At 60.3% G+C, this 23,755-nt stretch overlaps 1 protein-coding gene across 2 annotated transcripts in view; it reads left to right on the forward strand.

The window, feature by feature from the left end:
* The window catches only part of RRP36 (ribosomal RNA processing 36), a 133,557-nt gene that overhangs the window by 12,918 nt on the left and 96,884 nt on the right, over positions 1-23,755 (forward strand). The gene's annotated exons all lie outside the window — the stretch shown is intronic.

Below are 23,755 nucleotides of genomic sequence, written 5' to 3' on the forward strand. Positions count from 1 at the left end.
GGGTGACACAACAGCCCTTGCCCCATCCCCATGGGTGACACAAGAGCCCTTGCCCCATCCCCACGGGTGACACAACAGCCCTTGCCCCATCCCCACGGGTGACACAACTGCCCTTGCCCCATCCCCACGGGTGACACAACTGCCCTTGCCCCATCCCCACGGGTGACACAACAGCCCTTGCCCCATCCCCACGGGTGACACAACAGCCCTTGCCCCATCCTCACGGGTGACACAACAGCCCTTGCCCCATCCCCACGGGTGACACAACAGCCCTTGCCCCATCCCCACGGGTGACACAACAGCCCTTGCCCCATCCTCACGGGTGACACAACAGCCCTTGCCCCATCCCACGGGTGACACAACAGCCCTTGCCCCATCCCCACGGGTGACACAACAGCCCTTGCCCCACCCTCACGGGTGACACAACAGCCCTTGCCCCACCCTCACGGGTGACACAACAGCCCTTGCCCCACCCTCATGGGTGACACAAGAGCCCTTGCCCCATCCTCATGGGTGACACAAGAGCCCTTGCCCCATCCTCATGGGTGACACAAGAGCCCTTGCCCCATCCCACGGGTGACACAACAGCCCTTGCCCCATCCCCATGGGTGACACAACAGCCCTTGCCCCACCCTCATGGGTGACACAACAGCCCTTGCCCCACCCTCATGGGTGACACAAGAGCCCTTGCCCCACCCCCACGGGTGACACAACAGCCCTTGCCCCATCCCCACGGGTGACACAACAGCCCTTGCCCCACCCTCATGGGTGACACAAGAGCCCTTGCCCCACCCCCACGGGTGACACAACAGCCCTTGCCCCATCCCCACGGGTTACACAACAGCCCTTGCCCCATCCCCATGGGTGACACAACAGCCCTTGCCCCACCCTCATGGGTGACACAACAGCCCTTGCCCCACCCTCATGGGTGACACAAGAGCCCTTGCCCCACCCCCACGGGTGACACAACAGCCCTTGCCCCATCCCCACGGGTGACACAACAGCCCTTGCCCCATCCCCACGGGTGACACAACAGCCCTTGCCCCATCCCCACGGGTGACACAACAGCCCTTGCCCCATCCCCACGGGTGACACAACAGCCCTTGCCCCATCCCCACGGGTGACACAAGAGCCCTTGCCCCATCCTCATGGGTGACACGAGCCCTTGCCCCATCCTCATGGGTGACACAAGAGCCCTTGCCCCATCCCCATGGGTGACACAAGAGCCCTTGCCCCACCCTCATGGGTGACACAACAGCCCTTGCCCCACCCTCATGGGTGACACAACAGCCCTTGCCCCACCCTCATGGGTGACACAACAGCCCTTGCCCCATCCCCACGGGTGACACAACAGCCCTTGCCCCATCCCCACGGGTGACACAACAGCCCTTGCCCCATCCCCACGGGTGACACAACAGCCCTTGCCCCATCCCCACGGGTGACACAACAGCCCTTGCCCCATCCTCATGGGTGACACAACAGCCCTTGCCCCATCCCACGGGTTACACAACAGCCCTTGCCCCAACCTCATGGGTGACACAACAGCCCTTGCCCCACCCTCATGGGTGACACAACAGCCCTTGCCCCATCCTCATGGGTGACACAACATCCCTTGCCCCATCCTCATGGGTGACACAACATCCCTTGCCCCATCCTCATGGGTGACACAACAGCCCTTGCCCCACCCTCATGGGTGACACAACAGCCCTTGCCCCATCCTCATGGGTGACACAACAGCCCTTGCCCCATCCTCATGGGTGACACAACAGCCCTTGCCCCACCCTCATGGGTGACACAACAGCCCTTGCCCCACCCTCATGGGTGACACAACATCCCTTGCCCCATCCTCATGGGTGACACAACATCCCTTGCCCCATCCTCTTGGGTGACACAACAGCCCTTGCCCCACCCTCATGGGTGACACAACAGCCCTTGCCCCATCCTCATGGGTGACACAACAGCCCTTTCCCCATCCTCATGGGTGACACAACATCCCTTGCCCCATCCTCATGGGTGACACAACAGCCCTTGCCCCACCCTCATGGGTGACACAACATCCCTTGCCCCATCCCACGGGTGACACAACATCCCTTGCCCCATCCTCATGGGTGACACAACAGCCCTTGCCCCATCCCCACGGGTGACACAACAGCCCTTGCCCCATCCTCATGGGTGACACAACAGCCCTTGCCCCATCCCACGGGTGACACAACAGCCCTTGCCCCATCCCCACGGGTGACACAACAGCCCTGCCCCACCCTCATGGGTGACACAACAGCCCTGCCCCACCCTCATGGGTGACACAACAGCCCTGCCCCACCCTCATGGGTGACACAACAGCCCTTGCCCCACCCTCATGGGTGACACAACAGCCCTTGCCCCATCCCCACGGGTGACACAACATCCCTTGCCCCATCCCCACGGGTGACACAAGAGCCCTTGCCCCATCCTCATGGGTGACACAAGAGCCCTTGCCCCATCCTCATGGGTGACACAACATCCCTTGCCCCATCCTCATGGGTGACACAAGAGCCCTTGCCCCATCCCACGGGTGACACAAGAGCCCTTGCCCCATCCTCATGGGTGACACAACATCCCTTGCCCCAACCTCATGGGTGACACAAGAGCCCTTGCCCCATCCTCATGGGTGACACAAGAGCCCTTGCCCCATCCTCATGGGTGACACAACATCCCTTGCCCCATCCCCACGGGTGACACAACAGCCCTTGCCCCATCCCACGGGTGACACAAGAGCCCTTGCCCCATCCTCATGAGTGACACAAGAGCCCTTGCCCCATCCTCATGGGTGACACAAGAGCCCTTGCCCCATCCCACGGGTGACACAAGAGCCCTTGCCCCATCCTCATGAGTGACACAAGAGCCCTTGCCCCATCCTCATGGGTGACACAAGAGCCCTTGCCCCATCCCACGGGTGACACAAGAGCCCTTGCCCCATCCTCATGGGTGACACAAGAGCCCTTGCCCCATCCTCATGAGTGACACAAGAGCCCTTGCCCCATCCCACGGGTGACACAAGAGCCCTTGCCCCATCCCACGGGTGACACAAGAGCCCTTGCCCCATCCTCATGGGTGACACAACATCCCTTGCCCCAACCTCATGGGTGACACAAGAGCCCTTGCCCCATCCTCATGGGTGACACAAGAGCCCTTGCCCCATCCTCATGGGTGACACAAGAGCCCTTGCCCCATCCTCATGGGTGACACAACAGCCCTTGCCCCATCCTCATGGGTGACACAAGAGCCCTTGCCCCATCCTCATGGGTGACACAACATCCCTTGCCCCAACCTCATGGGTGACACAAGAGCCCTTGCCCCATCCTCATGGGTGACACAACATCCCTTGCCCCATCCCACGGGTGACACAAGAGCCCTTGCCCCATCCTCATGGGTGACACAACATCCCTTGCCCCATTCTCATGGGTGACACAACATCCCTTGCCCCATTCTCATGGGTGACACAACATCCCTTGCCCCATCCCCATGGGTGACACAACAGCCCTTGCCCCATCCCCACGGGTGACACAACAGCCCTTGCCCCATCCTCATGGGTGACACAACAGCCCTTGCCCCATCCCCACGGGTGACACAACAGCCCTTGCCCCACCCTCATGGGTGACACAACAGCCCTCGCCCCACCCTCATTGGTGACATAAGAGCATCTCTTGCCCCATCCTATGGGTGATACAACACCCTTGCCCCATCCTTATGGGTGACACAACATCCCTTGCCCCATCCTCATGGGTGACACAAGAGCCCTTGCCCCATCCTCATGGGTGACACAACATCCCTTGCCCCAACCTCATGGGTGACACAAGAGCCCTTGCCCCATCCTCATGGGTGACACAAGAGCCCTTGCCCCATCCTCATGGGTGACACAACATCCCTTGCCCCATCCTCATGGGTGACACAACATCCCTTGCCCCATCCCACGGGTGACACAAGAGCCCTTGCCCCATCCTCATGGGTGACACAACATCCCTTGCCCCATTCTCATGGGTGACACAACATCCCTTGCCCCATCCCACGGGTGACACAAGAGCCCTTGCCCCATCCTCATGGGTGACACAACATCCCTTGCCCCATCCCACGGGTGACACAAGAGCCCTTGCCCCATCCTCATGGGTGACACAACATCCCTTGCCCCATTCTCATGGGTGACACAACATCCCTTGCCCCATCCCCATGGGTGACACAACAGCCCTTGCCCCATCCCCACGGGTGACACAACAGCCCTTGCCCCATCCCCACGGGTGACACAACAGCCCTTGCCCCATCCTCATGGGTGACACAACAGCCCTTGCCCCATCCCCACGGGTGACACAACAGCCCTTGCCCCACCCTCATTGGTGACATAAGAGCATCTCTTGCCCCATCCTATGGGTGATACAACACCCTTGCCCCATCCTATGGGCGACACAACAGCCCTTGCCCCACCCTCATTGGTGACATAAGAGCATCTCTTGCCCCATCCTATGGGTGATACAACACCCTTGCCCCATCCTATGGGCGACACAACAGCCCTTGCCCCACCCTCATTGGTGACACAACAGCCCTTGCCCCATCCTCATGGTTGACACAACAGCCCTTGCCCCATCCTCATGGTTGACACAACAGCCCTTGTCCCACCCTCATGGGTGACACAAGAGCCCTTGCCCCATCCCCATGGGTGACACAAGAGCCCTTGCCCCATCCTCGTGGGTGACACAAGAGCCCTTGCCCCATCCTCGTGGGTGACACAAGAGCCCTTGCCCCATCCTCATGGGTGACACAACATCCCTTGCCCCATCCTCATGGGTGACACAACATCCCTTGCCCCATTCTCATGGGTGACACAACATCCCTTGCCCCATCCTCATGGGTGACACAACATCCCTTGCCCCATTCTCATGGGTGACACAACATCCCTTGCCCCATTCTCATGGGTGACACAACATCCCTTGCCCCATCCCACGGGTGACACAAGAGCCCTTGCCCCATCCCACGGGTGACACAAGAGCCCTTGCCCCATCCTCATGGGTGACACAACATCCCTTGCCCCATTCTCATGGGTGACACAACATCCCTTGCCCCATCCCACGGGTGACACAAGAGCCCTTGCCCCATCCTCATGGGTGACACAACATCCCCTGCCCCATCCCATAGGTGACACAACATCCCTTGCCCCATCCTCATGGGTGACACAATATCCCTTGCCCCATCCTCATGGGTGACACAAGAGCCCTTGCCCCATCCCACGGGTGACACAAGAGCCCTTGCCCCATCCTCATGGGTGACACAACAGCCCTTGCCCCATCCCCATGGGTGACACAAGAGCCCTTGCCCCATCCTCATGGGTGACACAAGAGCCCTTGCCCCATCCTCATGGGTGACACAACAGCCCTTGCCCCATCCCCATGGGTGACACAAGAGCCCTTGCCCCATCCCACGGGTGACACAAGAGCCCTTGCCCCATCCTCATGGGTGACACAACAGCCCTTGCCCCATCCCACGGGTTACACAACAGCCCTTGCCCCATCCCACGGGTTACACAACAGCCCTTGCCCCATCCCACGGGTGACACAACATCCCTTGCCCCATCCTCATGGGTGACACAAGAGCCCTTGCCCCATCCTCATGGGTGACACAACAGCCCTTGCCCCATCCCCATGGGTGACACAAGAGCCCTTGCCCCATCCTCATGGGTGACACAAGAGCCCTTGCCCCATCCTCATGGGTGACACAAGAGCCCTTGCCCCATCCTCATGGGTGACACAACATCCCTTGCCCCATCCTCCTGGGTGACACAACATCCCTTGCCCCATCCTCATGGGTGACACAACATCCCTTGCCCCATCCCACGGGTGACACAAGAGCATTTCTTGCCCCATCCTATGGGCGACACAACATCCCTTGCCCCATCCCATAGGTGACACAACATCCCTTGCCCCATCCCATAGGTGACACAACATCCCTTGCCCCATCCTCATGGGTGACACAACATCCCTTGCCCCATCCTCATGGGTGACACAACATCCCTTGCCCCATTCTCATGGGTGACACAAGAGCCCTTGCCCCATCCTCATGGGTGACACAACATGGGTGACACAACATCCCTTGCCCCATCCTCATGGGTGACACAACATCCCTTGCCCCATCCTCATGGGTGACACAACATCCCTTGCCCCATCCTCATGGGTGACACAACATCCCTTGCCCCATTCTCATGGGTGACACAAGAGCCCTTGCCCCATCCTCATGGGTGACACAACATGGGTGACACAACATCCCTTGCCCCATCCTCATGGGTGACACAACATCCCTTGCCCCATCCTCATGGGTGACACAACATCCCTTGCCCCATCCTCATGGGTGACACAACATCCCTTGCCCCATCCTCATGGGTGACACAAGAGACCTTGCCCCATCCCCATGGGTGACACAAGAGCCCTTGCCCCATCCTCATGGGTGACACAACAGCCCTTGCCCCATCCTCATGGGTGACACAACATCCCTTGCCCCATCCCATAGGTGACACAACATCCCTTGCCCCAACCTCATGGGTGACACAACATCCCTTGCCCCATCCTCATGGGTGACACAACATCCCTTGCCCCATCCTCATGGGTGACACAACATCCCATGCCCCATTCTCATGGGTGACACAACATCCCTTGCCCCATTCTCATGGGTGACACAAGAGCCCTTGCCCCATCCTCATGGGTGACACAACATGGGTGACACAACATCCCTTGCCCCATCCTCATGGGTGACACAACATCCCTTGCCCCATCCTCATGGGTGACACAACATCCCTTGCCCCATCCTCATGGGTGACACAACATCCCTTGCCCCATCCTCTTGGGTGACACAAGAGCCCTTGCCCCATCCCCATGGGTGACACAAGAGCCCTTGCCCCATCCTCATGGGTGACACAACAGCCCTTGCCCCATCCTCATGGGTGACACAACATCCCTTGCCCCATCCCATAGGTGACACAACATCCCTTGCCCCAACCTCATGGGTGACACAACATCCCTTGCCCCATCCTCATGGGTGACACAACATCCCATGCCCATCCTCATGGGTGACACAACATCCCTTGCCCCATTCTCATGGGTGACACAACAGCCCTTGCCCCATCCTCATGAGTGACACAACATCCCTTGCCCCATCCTCATGGGTGACACAACATCCCTTGCCCCATCCTCATGGGTGACACAACATCCCTTGCCCCATTCTCATGGGTGACACAACAGCCCTTGCCCCATCCTCATGCGTGACACAACACCCCTTGCCCCATCCCATAGGTAACACAACATCCCTTGCCCCATCCTCATGGGTGACACAACATCCCTTGCCCCATCCCATAGGTAACACAACATCCCTTGCCCCATCCTCATGGGTGACATAACATCCCTTGCCCCATCCCATAGGTAACACAACATCCCTTGCCCCATCCTATGGGCGACACAACAGCCCTTGCCCCACCCTCATTGGTGACACAACAGCCCTTGCCCCACCCTCATTGGTGACACAACAGCCCTTGCCCCATCCTCATGGTTGACACAACAGCCCTTGCCCCATCCTCATGGGTGACACAAGAGCCCGTGCCCCATCCTCATGGGTGACACAAGAGCCCTTGCCCCATCCTCATGGGTGACACAAGAGCCCTTGCCCCATCCTCATGGGTGACACAACATCCCTTGCCCCATCCCCATGGGTGACACAAGAGCCCTTGCCCCATCCTCGTGGGTGACACAAGAGCCCTTGCCCCATCCTCATGGGTGACACAACATCCCTTGCCCCATCCTCATGGGTGACACAACATCCCTTGCCCCATCCTCATGGGTGACACAACATCCCTTGCCCCATTCTCATGGGTGACACAACATCCCTTGCCCCATTCTCATGGGTGACACAACATCCCTTGCCCCATTCTCATGGGTGACACAACATCCCTTGCCCCATTCTCATGGGTGACACAACATCCCTTGCCCCATCCCACGGGTGACACAAGAGCCCTTGCCCCATCCCACGGGTGACACAAGAGCCCTTGCCCCATCCTCATGGGTGACACAACATCCCTTGCCCCATTCTCATGGGTGACACAACATCCCTTGCCCCATCCCACGGGTGACACAAGAGCCCTTGCCCCATCCTCATGGGTGACACAACATCCCCTGCCCCATCCCATAGGTGACACAACATCCCTTGCCCCATCCTCATGGGTGACACAATATCCCTTGCCCCATCCTCATGGGTGACACAACAGCCCTTGCCCCATCCCCATGGGTGACACAAGAGCCCTTGCCCCATCCTCATGGGTGACACAAGAGCCCTTGCCCCATCCTCATGGGTGACACAACAGCCCTTGCCCCATCCCCATGGGTGACACAAGAGCCCTTGCCCCATCCCACGGGTGACACAAGAGCCCTTGCCCCATCCTCATGGGTGACACAACAGCCCTTGCCCCATCCCACGGGTTACACAACAGCCCTTGCCCCATCCCACGGGTTACACAACAGCCCTTGCCCCATCCCACGGGTGACACAACATCCCTTGCCCCATCCTCATGGGTGACACAAGAGCCCTTGCCCCATCCTCATGGGTGACACAACAGCCCTTGCCCCATCCCCATGGGTGACACAAGAGCCCTTGCCCCATCCCCATGGGTGACACAACAGCCCTTGCCCCATCCTCACGGGTGACACAACATCCCTTGCCCCATTCTCATGGGTGACACAACATCCCTTGCCCCATCCCCATGGGTGACACAACATCCCTTGCCCCATCCTCATGGGTGACACAACAGCCCTTGCCCCATCCTCACGGGTGACACAACATCCCTTGCCCCATTCTCATGGGTGACACAACATCCCTTGCCCCATCCCCATGGGTGACACAACATCCCTTGCCCCATCCCCATGGGTGACACAACAGCCCTTGCCCCACCCTCATGGGTGACACAACAGCCCTTGCCCCACCCTCATGGGTGACACAACAGCCCTTGTCCCACCCTCATGGGTGACACAACAGCCCTTGCCCCACCCTCATGGGTGACACAACAGCCCTTGCCCCACCCTCATGGGTGACACAACAGCCCTTGCCCCATCCTCACGGGTGACACAACAGCCCTTGCCCCATCCTCACGGGTGACACAACAGCCCTTGCCCCATCCTCACGGGTGACACAACAGCCCTTGCCCCATCCTCACGGGTGACACAACAGCCCTTGCCCCATCCCCACGGGTGACACAACAGCCCTTGCCCCATCCCCACGGGTGACACAACAGCCCTTGCCCCATCCCCACGGGTGACACAACAGCCCTTGCCCCATCCTCATGGGTGACACAACAGCCCTTGCCCCATCCCACGGGTGACACAACAGCCCTTGCCCCATCCCCATGGGTGACACAAGAGCCCTTGCCCCATCCTCATGGGTGACACAACAGCCCTTGCCCCATCCCCATGGGTGACACAAGAGCCCTTGCCCCATCCCCACGGGTGACACAACAGCCCTTGCCCCATCCCCACGGGTGACACAACAGCCCTTGCCCCATCCCCACGGGTGACACAACTGCCCTTGCCCCATCCCCACGGGTGACACAACAGCCCTTGCCCAATCCCCACGGGTGACACAACAGCCCTTGCCCCATCCCCACGGGTGACACAACAGCCCTTGCCCCATCCTCACGGGTGACACAACAGCCCTTGCCCCATCCCCACGGGTGACACAACAGCCCTTGCCCCATCCCCACGGGTGACACAACAGCCCTTGCCCCATCCTCACGGGTGACACAACAGCCCTTGCCCCATCCCACGGGTTACACAACAGCCCTTGCCCCATCCCCACGGGTGACACAACAGCCCTTGCCCCACCCTCATGGGTGACACAACAGCCCTTGCCCCACCCTCATGGGTGACACAAGAGCCCTTGCCCCATCCTCATGGGTGACACAAGAGCCCTTGCCCCATCCTCATGGGTGACACAAGAGCCCTTGCCCCATCCCACGGGTTACACAACAGCCCTTGCCCCATCCCCATGGGTGACACAACAGCCCTTGCCCCACCCTCATGGGTGACACAACAGCCCTTGCCCCACCCTCATGGGTGACACAAGAGCCCTTGCCCCACCCCCACGGGTGACACAACAGCCCTTGCCCCATCCCCACGGGTGACACAACAGCCCTTGCCCCACCCTCATGGGTGACACAAGAGCCCTTGCCCCACCCCCACGGGTGACACAACAGCCCTTGCCCCATCCCCACGGGTTACACAACAGCCCTTGCCCCATCCCCATGGGTGACACAACAGCCCTTGCCCCACCCTCATGGGTGACACAACAGCCCTTGCCCCACCCTCATGGGTGACACAAGAGCCCTTGCCCCACCCCCACGGGTGACACAACAGCCCTTGCCCCATCCCCACGGGTGACACAACAGCCCTTGCCCCATCCCCACGGGTGACACAACAGCCCTTGCCCCATCCCCACGGGTGACACAACAGCCCTTGCCCCATCCCCACGGGTGACACAAGAGCCCTTGCCCCATCCTCATGGGTGACACGAGCCCTTGCCCCATCCTCATGGGTGACACAAGAGCCCTTGCCCCATCCCCATGGGTGACACAAGAGCCCTTGCCCCACCCTCATGGGTGACACAACATGGGTGACACAACATCCCTTGCCCCATCCTCATGGGTGACACAACATCCCTTGCCCCATCCTCATGGGTGACACAACATCCCTTGCCCCATCCTCATGGGTGACACAACATCCCTTGCCCCATTCTCATGGGTGACACAAGAGCCCTTGCCCCATCCTCATGGGTGACACAACATGGGTGACACAACATCCCTTGCCCCATCCTCATGGGTGACACAACATCCCTTGCCCCATCCTCATGGGTGACACAACATCCCTTGCCCCATCCTCATGGGTGACACAACATCCCTTGCCCCATCCTCATGGGTGACACAAGAGCCCTTGCCCCATCCCCATGGGTGACACAAGAGCCCTTGCCCCATCCTCATGGGTGACACAACAGCCCTTGCCCCATCCTCATGGGTGACACAACATCCCTTGCCCCATCCCATAGGTGACACAACATCCCTTGCCCCAACCTCATGGGTGACACAACATCCCTTGCCCCATCCTCATGGGTGACACAACATCCCTTGCCCCATCCTCATGGGTGACACAACATCCCATGCCCCATTCTCATGGGTGACACAACATCCCTTGCCCCATTCTCATGGGTGACACAAGAGCCCTTGCCCCATCCTCATGGGTGACACAACATGGGTGACACAACATCCCTTGCCCCATCCTCATGGGTGACACAACATCCCTTGCCCCATCCTCATGGGTGACACAACATCCCTTGCCCCATCCTCATGGGTGACACAACATCCCTTGCCCCATCCTCTTGGGTGACACAAGAGCCCTTGCCCCATCCCCATGGGTGACACAAGAGCCCTTGCCCCATCCTCATGGGTGACACAACAGCCCTTGCCCCATCCTCATGGGTGACACAACATCCCTTGCCCCATCCCATAGGTGACACAACATCCCTTGCCCCAACCTCATGGGTGACACAACATCCCTTGCCCCATCCTCTTGGGTGACACAAGAGCCCTTGCCCCATCCTCATGGGTGACACAACAGCCCTTGCCCCATCCTCATGGGTGACACAACAGCCCTTGCCCCATCCTCATGGGTGACACAACATCCCTTGCCCCATCCCATAGGTGACACAACATCCCTTGCCCCAACCTCATGGGTGACACAACATCCCTTGCCCCATCCTCATGGGTGACACAACATCCCTTGCCCCATCCTCATGGGTGACACAACATCCCATGCCCATCCTCATGGGTGACACAACATCCCTTGCCCCATTCTCATGGGTGACACAACAGCCCTTGCCCCATCCTCATGAGTGACACAACATCCCTTGCCCCATCCTCATGGGTGACACAACATCCCTTGCCCCATCCTCATGGGTGACACAACATCCCTTGCCCCATTCTCATGGGTGACACAACAGCCCTTGCCCCATCCTCATGCGTGACACAACACCCCTTGCCCCATCCCATAGGTAACACAACATCCCTTGCCCCATCCTCATGGGTGACACAACATCCCTTGCCCCATCCCATAGGTAACACAACATCCCTTGCCCCATCCTCATGGGTGACATAACATCCCTTGCCCCATCCCATAGGTAACACAACATCCCTTGCCCCATCCTATGGGCGACACAACAGCCCTTGCCCCACCCTCATTGGTGACACAACAGCCCTTGCCCCACCCTCATTGGTGACACAACAGCCCTTGCCCCATCCTCATGGTTGACACAACAGCCCTTGCCCCATCCTCATGGGTGACACAAGAGCCCGTGCCCCATCCTCATGGGTGACACAAGAGCCCTTGCCCCATCCTCATGGGTGACACAAGAGCCCTTGCCCCATCCTCATGGGTGACACAACATCCCTTGCCCCATCCCCATGGGTGACACAAGAGCCCTTGCCCCATCCTCGTGGGTGACACAAGAGCCCTTGCCCCATCCTCGTGGGTGACACAAGAGCCCTTGCCCCATCCTCATGGGTGACACAACATCCCTTGCCCCATCCTCATGGGTGACACAACATCCCTTGCCCCATTCTCATGGGTGACACAACATCCCTTGCCCCATCCTCATGGGTGACACAACATCCCTTGCCCCATTCTCATGGGTGACACAACATCCCTTGCCCCATTCTCATGGGTGACACAACATCCCTTGCCCCATCCCACGGGTGACACAAGAGCCCTTGCCCCATCCCACGGGTGACACAAGAGCCCTTGCCCCATCCTCATGGGTGACACAACATCCCTTGCCCCATTCTCATGGGTGACACAACATCCCTTGCCCCATCCCACGGGTGACACAAGAGCCCTTGCCCCATCCTCATGGGTGACACAACATCCCCTGCCCCATCCCATAGGTGACACAACATCCCTTGCCCCATCCTCATGGGTGACACAATATCCCTTGCCCCATCCTCATGGGTGACACAAGAGCCCTTGCCCCATCCCACGGGTGACACAAGAGCCCTTGCCCCATCCTCATGGGTGACACAACAGCCCTTGCCCCATCCCCATGGGTGACACAAGAGCCCTTGCCCCATCCTCATGGGTGACACAAGAGCCCTTGCCCCATCCTCATGGGTGACACAACAGCCCTTGCCCCATCCCCATGGGTGACACAAGAGCCCTTGCCCCATCCCACGGGTGACACAAGAGCCCTTGCCCCATCCTCATGGGTGACACAACAGCCCTTGCCCCATCCCACGGGTTACACAACAGCCCTTGCCCCATCCCACGGGTTACACAACAGCCCTTGCCCCATCCCACGGGTGACACAACATCCCTTGCCCCATCCTCATGGGTGACACAAGAGCCCTTGCCCCATCCTCATGGGTGACACAACAGCCCTTGCCCCATCCCCATGGGTGACACAAGAGCCCTTGCCCCATCCCCATGGGTGACACAACAGCCCTTGCCCCATCCTCACGGGTGACACAACATCCCTTGCCCCATTCTCATGGGTGACACAACATCCCTTGCCCCATCCCCATGGGTGACACAACATCCCTTGCCCCATCCTCATGGGTGACACAACAGCCCTTGCCCCATCCTCACGGGTGACACAACATCCCTTGCCCCATTCTCATGGGTGACACAACATCCCTTGCCCCATCCCCATGGGTGACACAACATCCCTTGCCCCATCCCCATGGGTGACACAACAGCCCTTGCCCCACCCTCATGGGTGACACAACAGCCCTTGTCCCACCCTCATGGGTGACACAACAGCCCTTGTCCCACCCTCATGGGTGACACAACAGCCCTTGCCCCACCCTCATGGGTGACACAACAGCCCTTGCCCCACCCTCATGGGTGACACAACAGCCCTTGCCCCATCCTCACGGGTGACACAACAGCCCTTGCCCCATCCTCACGGGTGACACAACAGCCCTTGCCCCATCCTCACGGGTGACACAACAGCCCTTGCCCCATCCTCACGGGTGACACAACAGCCCTTGCCCCATCCCCACGGGTGACACAACAGCCCTTGCCCCATCCCCACGGGTGACACAACAGCCCTTGCCCCATCCCCACGGGTGACACAACAGCCCTTGCCCCATCCTCATGGGTGACACAACAGCCCTTGCCCCATCCCACGGGTGACACAACAGCCCTTGCCCCATCCCACGGGTTACACAACAGCCCTTGCCCCATCCCCATGGGTGACACAAGAGCCCTTGCCCCATCCTCATGGGTGACACAACAGCCCTTGCCCCATCCCCATGGGTGACACAAGAGCCCTTGCCCCATCCCCACGGGTGACACAACAGCCCTTGCCCCATCCCCACGGGTGACACAACTGCCCTTGCCCCATCCCCACGGGTGACACAACTGCCCTTGCCCCATCCCCACGGGTGACACAACAGCCCTTGCCCCATCCCCACGGGTGACACAACAGCCCTTGCCCCATCCTCACGGGTGACACAACAGCCCTTGCCCCATCCCCACGGGTGACACAACAGCCCTTGCCCCATCCCCACGGGTGACACAACAGCCCTTGCCCCATCCTCACGGGTGACACAACAGCCCTTGCCCCATCCCACGGGTGACACAACAGCCCTTGCCCCATCCCCACGGGTGACACAACAGCCCTTGCCCCACCCTCACGGGTGACACAACAGCCCTTGCCCCACCCTCACGGGTGACACAACAGCCCTTGCCCCACCCTCATGGGTGACACAAGAGCCCTTGCCCCATCCTCATGGGTGACACAAGAGCCCTTGCCCCATCCTCATGGGTGACACAAGAGCCCTTGCCCCATCCCACGGGTGACACAACAGCCCTTGCCCCATCCCCATGGGTGACACAACAGCCCTTGCCCCACCCTCATGGGTGACACAACAGCCCTTGCCCCACCCTCATGGGTGACACAAGAGCCCTTGCCCCACCCCCACGGGTGACACAACAGCCCTTGCCCCATCCCCACGGGTGACACAACAGCCCTTGCCCCACCCTCATGGGTGACACAAGAGCCCTTGCCCCACCCCCACGGGTGACACAACAGCCCTTGCCCCATCCCCACGGGTTACACAACAGCCCTTGCCCCATCCCCATGGGTGACACAACAGCCCTTGCCCCACCCTCATGGGTGACACAACAGCCCTTGCCCCACCCTCATGGGTGACACAAGAGCCCTTGCCCCACCCCCACGGGTGACACAACAGCCCTTGCCCCATCCCCACGGGTGACACAACAGCCCTTGCCCCATCCCCACGGGTGACACAACAGCCCTTGCCCCATCCCCACGGGTGACACAACAGCCCTTGCCCCATCCCCACGGGTGACACAACAGCCCTTGCCCCATCCCCACGGGTGACACAAGAGCCCTTGCCCCATCCTCATGGGTGACACGAGCCCTTGCCCCATCCTCATGGGTGACACAAGAGCCCTTGCCCCATCCCCATGGGTGACACAAGAGCCCTTGCCCCACCCTCATGGGTGACACAACAGCCCTTGCCCCACCCTCATGGGTGACACAACAGCCCTTGCCCCACCCTCATGGGTGACACAACAGCCCTTGCCCCATCCCCACGGGTGACACAACAGCCCTTGCCCCATCCCCACGGGTGACACAACAGCCCTTGCCCCATCCCCACGGGTGACACAACAGCCCTTGCCCCATCCCCACGGGTGACACAACAGCCCTTGCCCCATCCTCATGGGTGACACAACAGCCCTTGCCCCATCCCACGGGTTACACAACAGCCCTTGCCCCAACCTCATGGGTGACACAACAGCCCTTGCCCCACCCTCATGGGTGACACAACAGCCCTTGCCCCATCCTCATGGGTGACACAACATCCCTTGCCCCATCCTCATGGGTGACACAACATCCCTTGCCCCATCCTCATGGGTGACACAACAGCCCTTGCCCCACCCTCATGGGTGACACAACAGCCCTTGCCCCATCCTCATGGGTGACACAACAGCCCTTGCCCCATCCTCATGGGTGACACAACAGCCCTTGCCCCACCCTCATGGGTGACACAACAGCCCTTGCCCCACCCTCATGGGTGACACAACATCCCTTGCCCCATCCTCATGGGTGACACAACATCCCTTGCCCCATCCTCTTGGGTGACACAACAGCCCTTGCCCCACCCTCATGGGTGACACAACAGCCCTTGCCCCATCCTCATGGGTGACACAACAGCCCTTTCCCCATCCTCATGGGTGACACAACATCCCTTGCCCCATCCTCATGGGTGACACAACAGCCCTTGCCCCACCCTCATGGGTGACACAACATCCCTTGCCCCATCCCACGGGTGACACAACATCCCTTGCCCCATCCTCATGGGTGACACAACAGCCCTTGCCCCATCCCCACGGGTGACACAACAGCCCTTGCCCCATCCTCATGGGTGACACAACAGCCCTTGCCCCATCCCACGGGTGACACAACAGCCCTTGCCCCATCCCCACGGGTGACACAACAGCCCTGCCCCACCCTCATGGGTGACACAACAGCCCTGCCCCACCCTCATGGGTGACACAACAGCCCTGCCCCACCCTCATGGGTGACACAACAGCCCTTGCCCCACCCTCATGGGTGACACAACAGCCCTTGCCCCATCCCCACGGGTGACACAACATCCCTTGCCCCATCCCCACGGGTGACACAAGAGCCCTTGCCCCATCCTCATGGGTGACACAAGAGCCCTTGCCCCATCCTCATGGGTGACACAACATCCCTTGCCCCATCCTCATGGGTGACACAAGAGCCCTTGCCCCATCCTACGGGTGACACAAGAGCCCTTGCCCCATCCTCATGGGTGACACAACATCCCTTGCCCCAACCTCATGGGTGACACAAGAGCCCTTGCCCCATCCTCATGGGTGACACAAGAGCCCTTGCCCCATCCTCATGGGTGACACAACATCCCTTGCCCCATCCCCACGGGTGACACAACAGCCCTTGCCCCATCCCACGGGTGACACAAGAGCCCTTGCCCCATCCTCATGAGTGACACAAGAGCCCTTGCCCCATCCTCATGGGTGACACAAGAGCCCTTGCCCCATCCCACGGGTGACACAAGAGCCCTTGCCCCATCCTCATGAGTGACACAAGAGCCCTTGCCCCATCCTCATGGGTGACACAAGAGCCCTTGCCCCATCCCACGGGTGACACAAGAGCCCTTGCCCCATCCTCATGGGTGACACAAGAGCCCTTGCCCCATCCTCATGAGTGACACAAGAGCCCTTGCCCCATCCCACGGGTGACACAAGAGCCCTTGCCCCATCCCACGGGTGACACAAGAGCCCTTGCCCCATCCTCATGGGTGACACAACATCCCTTGCCCCAACCTCATGGGTGACACAAGAGCCCTTGCCCCATCCTCATGGGTGACACAAGAGCCCTTGCCCCATCCTCATGGGTGACACAAGAGCCCTTGCCCCATCCTCATGGGTGACACAACAGCCCTTGCCCCATCCTCATGGGTGACACAAGAGCCCTTGCCCCATCCTCATGGGTGACACAACATCCCTTGCCCCAACCTCATGGGTGACACAAGAGCCCTTGCCCCATCCTCATGGGTGACACAACATCCCTTGCCCCATCCCACGGGTGACACAAGAGCCCTTGCCCCATCCTCATGGGTGACACAACATCCCTTGCCCCATTCTCATGGGTGACACAACATCCCTTGCCCCATTCTCATGGGTGACACAACATCCCTTGCCCCATCCCCATGGGTGACACAACAGCCCTTGCCCCATCCCCACGGGTGACACAACAGCCCTTGCCCCATCCTCATGGGTGACACAACAGCCCTTGCCCCATCCCCACGGGTGACACAACAGCCCTTGCCCCACCCTCATGGGTGACACAACAGCCCTCGCCCCACCCTCATTGGTGACATAAGAGCATCTCTTGCCCCATCCTATGGGTGATACAACACCCTTGCCCCATCCTTATGGGTGACACAACATCCCTTGCCCCATCCTCATGGGTGACACAAGAGCCCTTGCCCCATCCTCATGGGTGACACAACATCCCTTGCCCCAACCTCATGGGTGACACAAGAGCCCTTGCCCCATCCTCATGGGTGACACAAGAGCCCTTGCCCCATCCTCATGGGTGACACAACATCCCTTGCCCCATCCTCATGGGTGACACAACATCCCTTGCCCCATCCCACGGGTGACACAAGAGCCCTTGCCCCATCCTCATGGGTGACACAACATCCCTTGCCCCATTCTCATGGGTGACACAACATCCCTTGCCCCATCCCACGGGTGACACAAGAGCCCTTGCCCCATCCTCATGGGTGACACAACATCCCTTGCCCCATCCCACGGGTGACACAAGAGCCCTTGCCCCATCCTCATGGGTGACACAACATCCCTTGCCCCATTCTCATGGGTGACACAACATCCCTTGCCCCATCCCCATGGGTGACACAACAGCCCTTGCCCCATCCCCACGGGTGACACAACAGCCCTTGCCCCATCCCCACGGGTGACACAACAGCCCTTGCCCCATCCTCATGGGTGACACAACAGCCCTTGCCCCATCCCCACGGGTGACACAACAGCCCTTGCCCCACCCTCATTGGTGACATAAGAGCATCTCTTGCCCCATCCTATGGGTGATACAACACCCTTGCCCCATCCTATGGGCGACACAACAGCCCTTGCCCCACCCTCATTGGTGACATAAGAGCATCTCTTGCCCCATCCTATGGGTGATACAACACCCTTGCCCCATCCTATGGGCGACACAACAGCCCTTGCCCCACCCTCATTGGTGACACAACAGCCCTTGCCCCATCCTCATGGTTGACACAACAGCCCTTGCCCCATCCTCATGGTTGACACAACAGCCCTTGTCCCACCCTCATGGGTGACACAAGAGCCCTTGCCCCATCCCCATGGGTGACACAAGAGCCCTTGCCCCATCCTCGTGGGTGACACAAGAGCCCTTGCCCCATCCTCGTGGGTGACACAAGAGCCCTTGCCCCATCCTCATGGGTGACACAACATCCCTTGCCCCATCCTCATGGGTGACACAACATCCCTTGCCCCATTCTCATGGGTGACACAACATCCCTTGCCCCATCCTCATGGGTGACACAACATCCCTTGCCCCATTCTCATGGGTGACACAACATCCCTTGCCCCATTCTCATGGGTGACACAACATCCCTTGCCCCATCCCACGGGTGACACAAGAGCCCTTGCCCCATCCCACGGGTGACACAAGAGCCCTTGCCCCATCCTCATGGGTGACACAACATCCCTTGCCCCATTCTCATGGGTGACACAACATCCCTTGCCCCATCCCACGGGTGACACAAGAGCCCTTGCCCCATCCTCATGGGTGACACAACATCCCCTGCCCCATCCCATAGGTGACACAACATCCCTTGCCCCATCCTCATGGGTGACACAATATCCCTTGCCCCATCCTCATGGGTGACACAAGAGCCCTTGCCCCATCCCACGGGTGACACAAGAGCCCTTGCCCCATCCTCATGGGTGACACAACAGCCCTTGCCCCATCCCCATGGGTGACACAAGAGCCCTTGCCCCATCCTCATGGGTGACACAAGAGCCCTTGCCCCATCCTCATGGGTGACACAACAGCCCTTGCCCCATCCCCATGGGTGACACAAGAGCCCTTGCCCCATCCCACGGGTGACACAAGAGCCCTTGCCCCATCCTCATGGGTGACACAACAGCCCTTGCCCCATCCCACGGGTTACACAACAGCCCTTGCCCCATCCCACGGGTTACACAACAGCCCTTGCCCCATCCCACGGGTGACACAACATCCCTTGCCCCATCCTCATGGGTGACACAAGAGCCCTTGCCCCATCCTCATGGGTGACACAACAGCCCTTGCCCCATCCCCATGGGTGACACAAGAGCCCTTGCCCCATCCCCATGGGTGACACAACAGCCCTTGCCCCATCCTCACGGGTGACACAACATCCCTTGCCCCATTCTCATGGGTGACACAACATCCCTTGCCCCATCCCCATGGGTGACACAACATCCCTTGCCCCATCCTCATGGGTGACACAACAGCCCTTGCCCCATCCTCACGGGTGACACAACATCCCTTGCCCCATTCTCATGGGTGACACAACATCCCTTGCCCCATCCCCATGGGTGACACAACATCCCTTGCCCCATCCCCATGGGTGACACAACAGCCCTTGCCCCACCCTCATGGGTGACACAACAGCCCTTGTCCCACCCTCATGGGTGACACAACAGCCCTTGTCCCACCCTCATGGGTGACACAACAGCCCTTGCCCCACCCTCATGGGTGACACAACAGCCCTTGCCCCACCCTCATGGGTGACACAACAGCCCTTGCCCCATCCTCACGGGTGACACAACAGCCCTTGCCCCATCCTCACGGGTGACACAACAGCCCTTGCCCCATCCTCACGGGTGACACAACAGCCCTTGCCCCATCCTCACGGGTGACACAACAGCCCTTGCCCCATCCTCACGGGTGACACAACAGCCCTTGCCCCATCCCCACGGGTGACACAACAGCCCTTGCCCCATCCCCACGGGTGACACAACAGCCCTTGCCCCATCCTCATGGGTGACACAACAGCCCTTGCCCCATCCCACGGGTGACACAACAGCCCTTGCCCCATCCCACGGGTTACACAACAGCCCTTGCCCCATCCCCATGGGTGACACAAGAGCCCTTGCCCCATCCTCATGGGTGACACAACAGCCCTTGCCCCATCCCCATGGGTGACACAAGAGCCCTTGCCCCATCCCCACGGGTGACACAACAGCCCTTGCCCCATCCCCACGGGTGACACAACTGCCCTTGCCCCATCCCCACGGGTGACACAACTGCCCTTGCCCCATCCCCACGGGTGACACAACAGCCCTTGCCCCATCCCCACGGGTGACACAACAGCCCTTGCCCCATCCTCACGGGTGACACAACAGCCCTTGCCCCATCCCCACGGGTGACACAACAGCCCTTGCCCCATCCCCACGGGTGACACAACAGCCCTTGCCCCATCCTCACGGGTGACACAACAGCCCTTGCCCCATCCCACGGGTGACACAACAGCCCTTGCCCCATCCCCACGGGTGACACAACAGCCCTTGCCCCACCCTCACGGGTGACACAACAGCCCTTGCCCCACCCTCACGGGTGACACAACAGCCCTTGCCCCACCCTCATGGGTGACACAAGAGCCCTTGCCCCATCCTCATGGGTGACACAAGAGCCCTTGCCCCATCCTCATGGGTGACACAAGAGCCCTTGCCCCATCCCACGGGTGACACAACAGCCCTTGCCCCATCCCCATGGGTGACACAACAGCCCTTGCCCCACCCTCATGGGTGACACAACAGCCCTTGCCCCACCCTCATGGGTGACACAAGAGCCCTTGCCCCACCCCCACGGGTGACACAACAGCCCTTGCCCCATCCCCACGGGTGACACAACAGCCCTTGCCCCACCCTCATGGGTGACACAAGAGCCCTTGCCCCACCCCCACGGGTGACACAACAGCCCTTGCCCCATCCCCACGGGTTACACAACAGCCCTTGCCCCATCCCCATGGGTGACACAACAGCCCTTGCCCCACCCTCATGGGTGACACAACAGCCCTTGCCCCACCCTCATGGGTGACACAAGAGCCCTTGCCCCACCCCCACGGGTGACACAACAGCCCTTGCCCCATCCCCACGGGTGACACAACAGCCCTTGCCCCATCCCCACGGGTGACACAACAGCCCTTGCCCCATCCCCACGGGTGACACAACAGCCCTTGCCCCATCCCCACGGGTGACACAACAGCCCTTGCCCCATCCCCACGGGTGACACAAGAGCCCTTGCCCCATCCTCATGGGTGACACGAGCCCTTGCCCCATCCTCATGGGTGACACAAGAGCCCTTGCCCCATCCCCATGGGTGACACAAGAGCCCTTGCCCCACCCTCATGGGTGACACAACAGCCCTTGCCCCACCCTCATGGGTGACACAACAGCCCTTGCCCCACCCTCATGGGTGACACAACAGCCCTTGCCCCATCCCCACGGGTGACACAACAGCCCTTGCCCCATCCCCACGGGTGACACAACAGCCCTTGCCCCATCCCCACGGGTGACACAACAGCCCTTGCCCCATCCCCACGGGTGACACAACAGCCCTTGCCCCATCCTCATGGGTGACACAACAGCCCTTGCCCCATCCCACGGGTTACACAACAGCCCTTGCCCCAACCTCATGGGTGACACAACAGCCCTTGCCCCACCCTCATGGGTGACACAACAGCCCTTGCCCCATCCTCATGGGTGACACAACATCCCTTGCCCCATCCTCATGGGTGACACAACATCCCTTGCCCCATCCTCATGGGTGACACAACAGCCCTTGCCCCACCCTCATGGGTGACACAACAGCCCTTGCCCCATCCTCATGGGTGACACAACAGCCCTTGCCCCATCCTCATGGGTGACACAACAGCCCTTGCCCCACCCTCATGGGTGACACAACAGCCCTTGCCCCACCCTCATGGGTGACACAACATCCCTTGCCCCATCCTCATGGGTGACACAACATCCCTTGCCCCATCCTCTTGGGTGACACAACAGCCCTTGCCCCACCCTCATGGGTGACACAACAGCCCTTGCCCCATCCTCATGGGTGACACAACAGCCCTTTCCCCATCCTCATGGGTGACACAACATCCCTTGCCCCATCCTCATGGGTGACACAACAGCCCTTGCCCCACCCTCATGGGTGACACAACATCCCTTGCCCCATCCCACGGGTGACACAACATCCCTTGCCCCATCCTCATGGGTGACACAACAGCCCTTGCCCCATCCCCACGGGTGACACAACAGCCCTTGCCCCATCCTCATGGGTGACACAACAGCCCTTGCCCCATCCCACGGGTGACACAACAGCCCTTGCCCCATCCCCACGGGTGACACAACAGCCCTGCCCCACCCTCATGGGTGACACAACAGCCCTGCCCCACCCTCATGGGTGACACAACAGCCCTGCCCCACCCTCATGGGTGACACAACAGCCCTTGCCCCACCCTCATGGGTGACACAACAGCCCTTGCCCCATCCCCACGGGTGACACAACATCCCTTGCCCCATCCCCACGGGTGACACAACATCCCTTGCCCCATCCTCATGGGTGACACAACATCCCTTGCCCCATCCTCATGAGTGACACAACAGCCCTTGCCCCATCCCCACGGGTGACACAACAGCCCTTGCCCCATCCCCACGGGTGACACAACAGCCCTTGCCCCATCCTCATGGGTGACACAACAGCCCTTGCCCCATCCCACGGGTGACACAACAGCCCTTGCCCCATCCCCACGGGTGACACAACAGCCCTTGCCCCATCCCACGGGTGACACAAGAGCCCTTGCCCCATCCTCATGGGTGACACAACATCCCTTGCCCCAACCTCATGGGTGACACAAGAGCCCTTGCCCCATCCTCATGGGTGACACAAGAGCCCTTGCCCCATCCTCATGGGTGACACAACATCCCTTGCCCCATCCTCATGGGTGACACAAGAGCCCTTGCCCCATCCCACGGGTGACACAAGAGCCCTTGCCCCATCCTCATGGGTGACACAACATCCCTTGCCCCAACCTCATGGGTGA

This window comes from Lissotriton vulgaris, chromosome 6 (assembly GCF_964263255.1).
Source record: "Lissotriton vulgaris chromosome 6, aLisVul1.2, whole genome shotgun sequence".
NCBI classification, from domain to species: Eukaryota; Metazoa; Chordata; class Amphibia; order Caudata; family Salamandridae; genus Lissotriton; species Lissotriton vulgaris.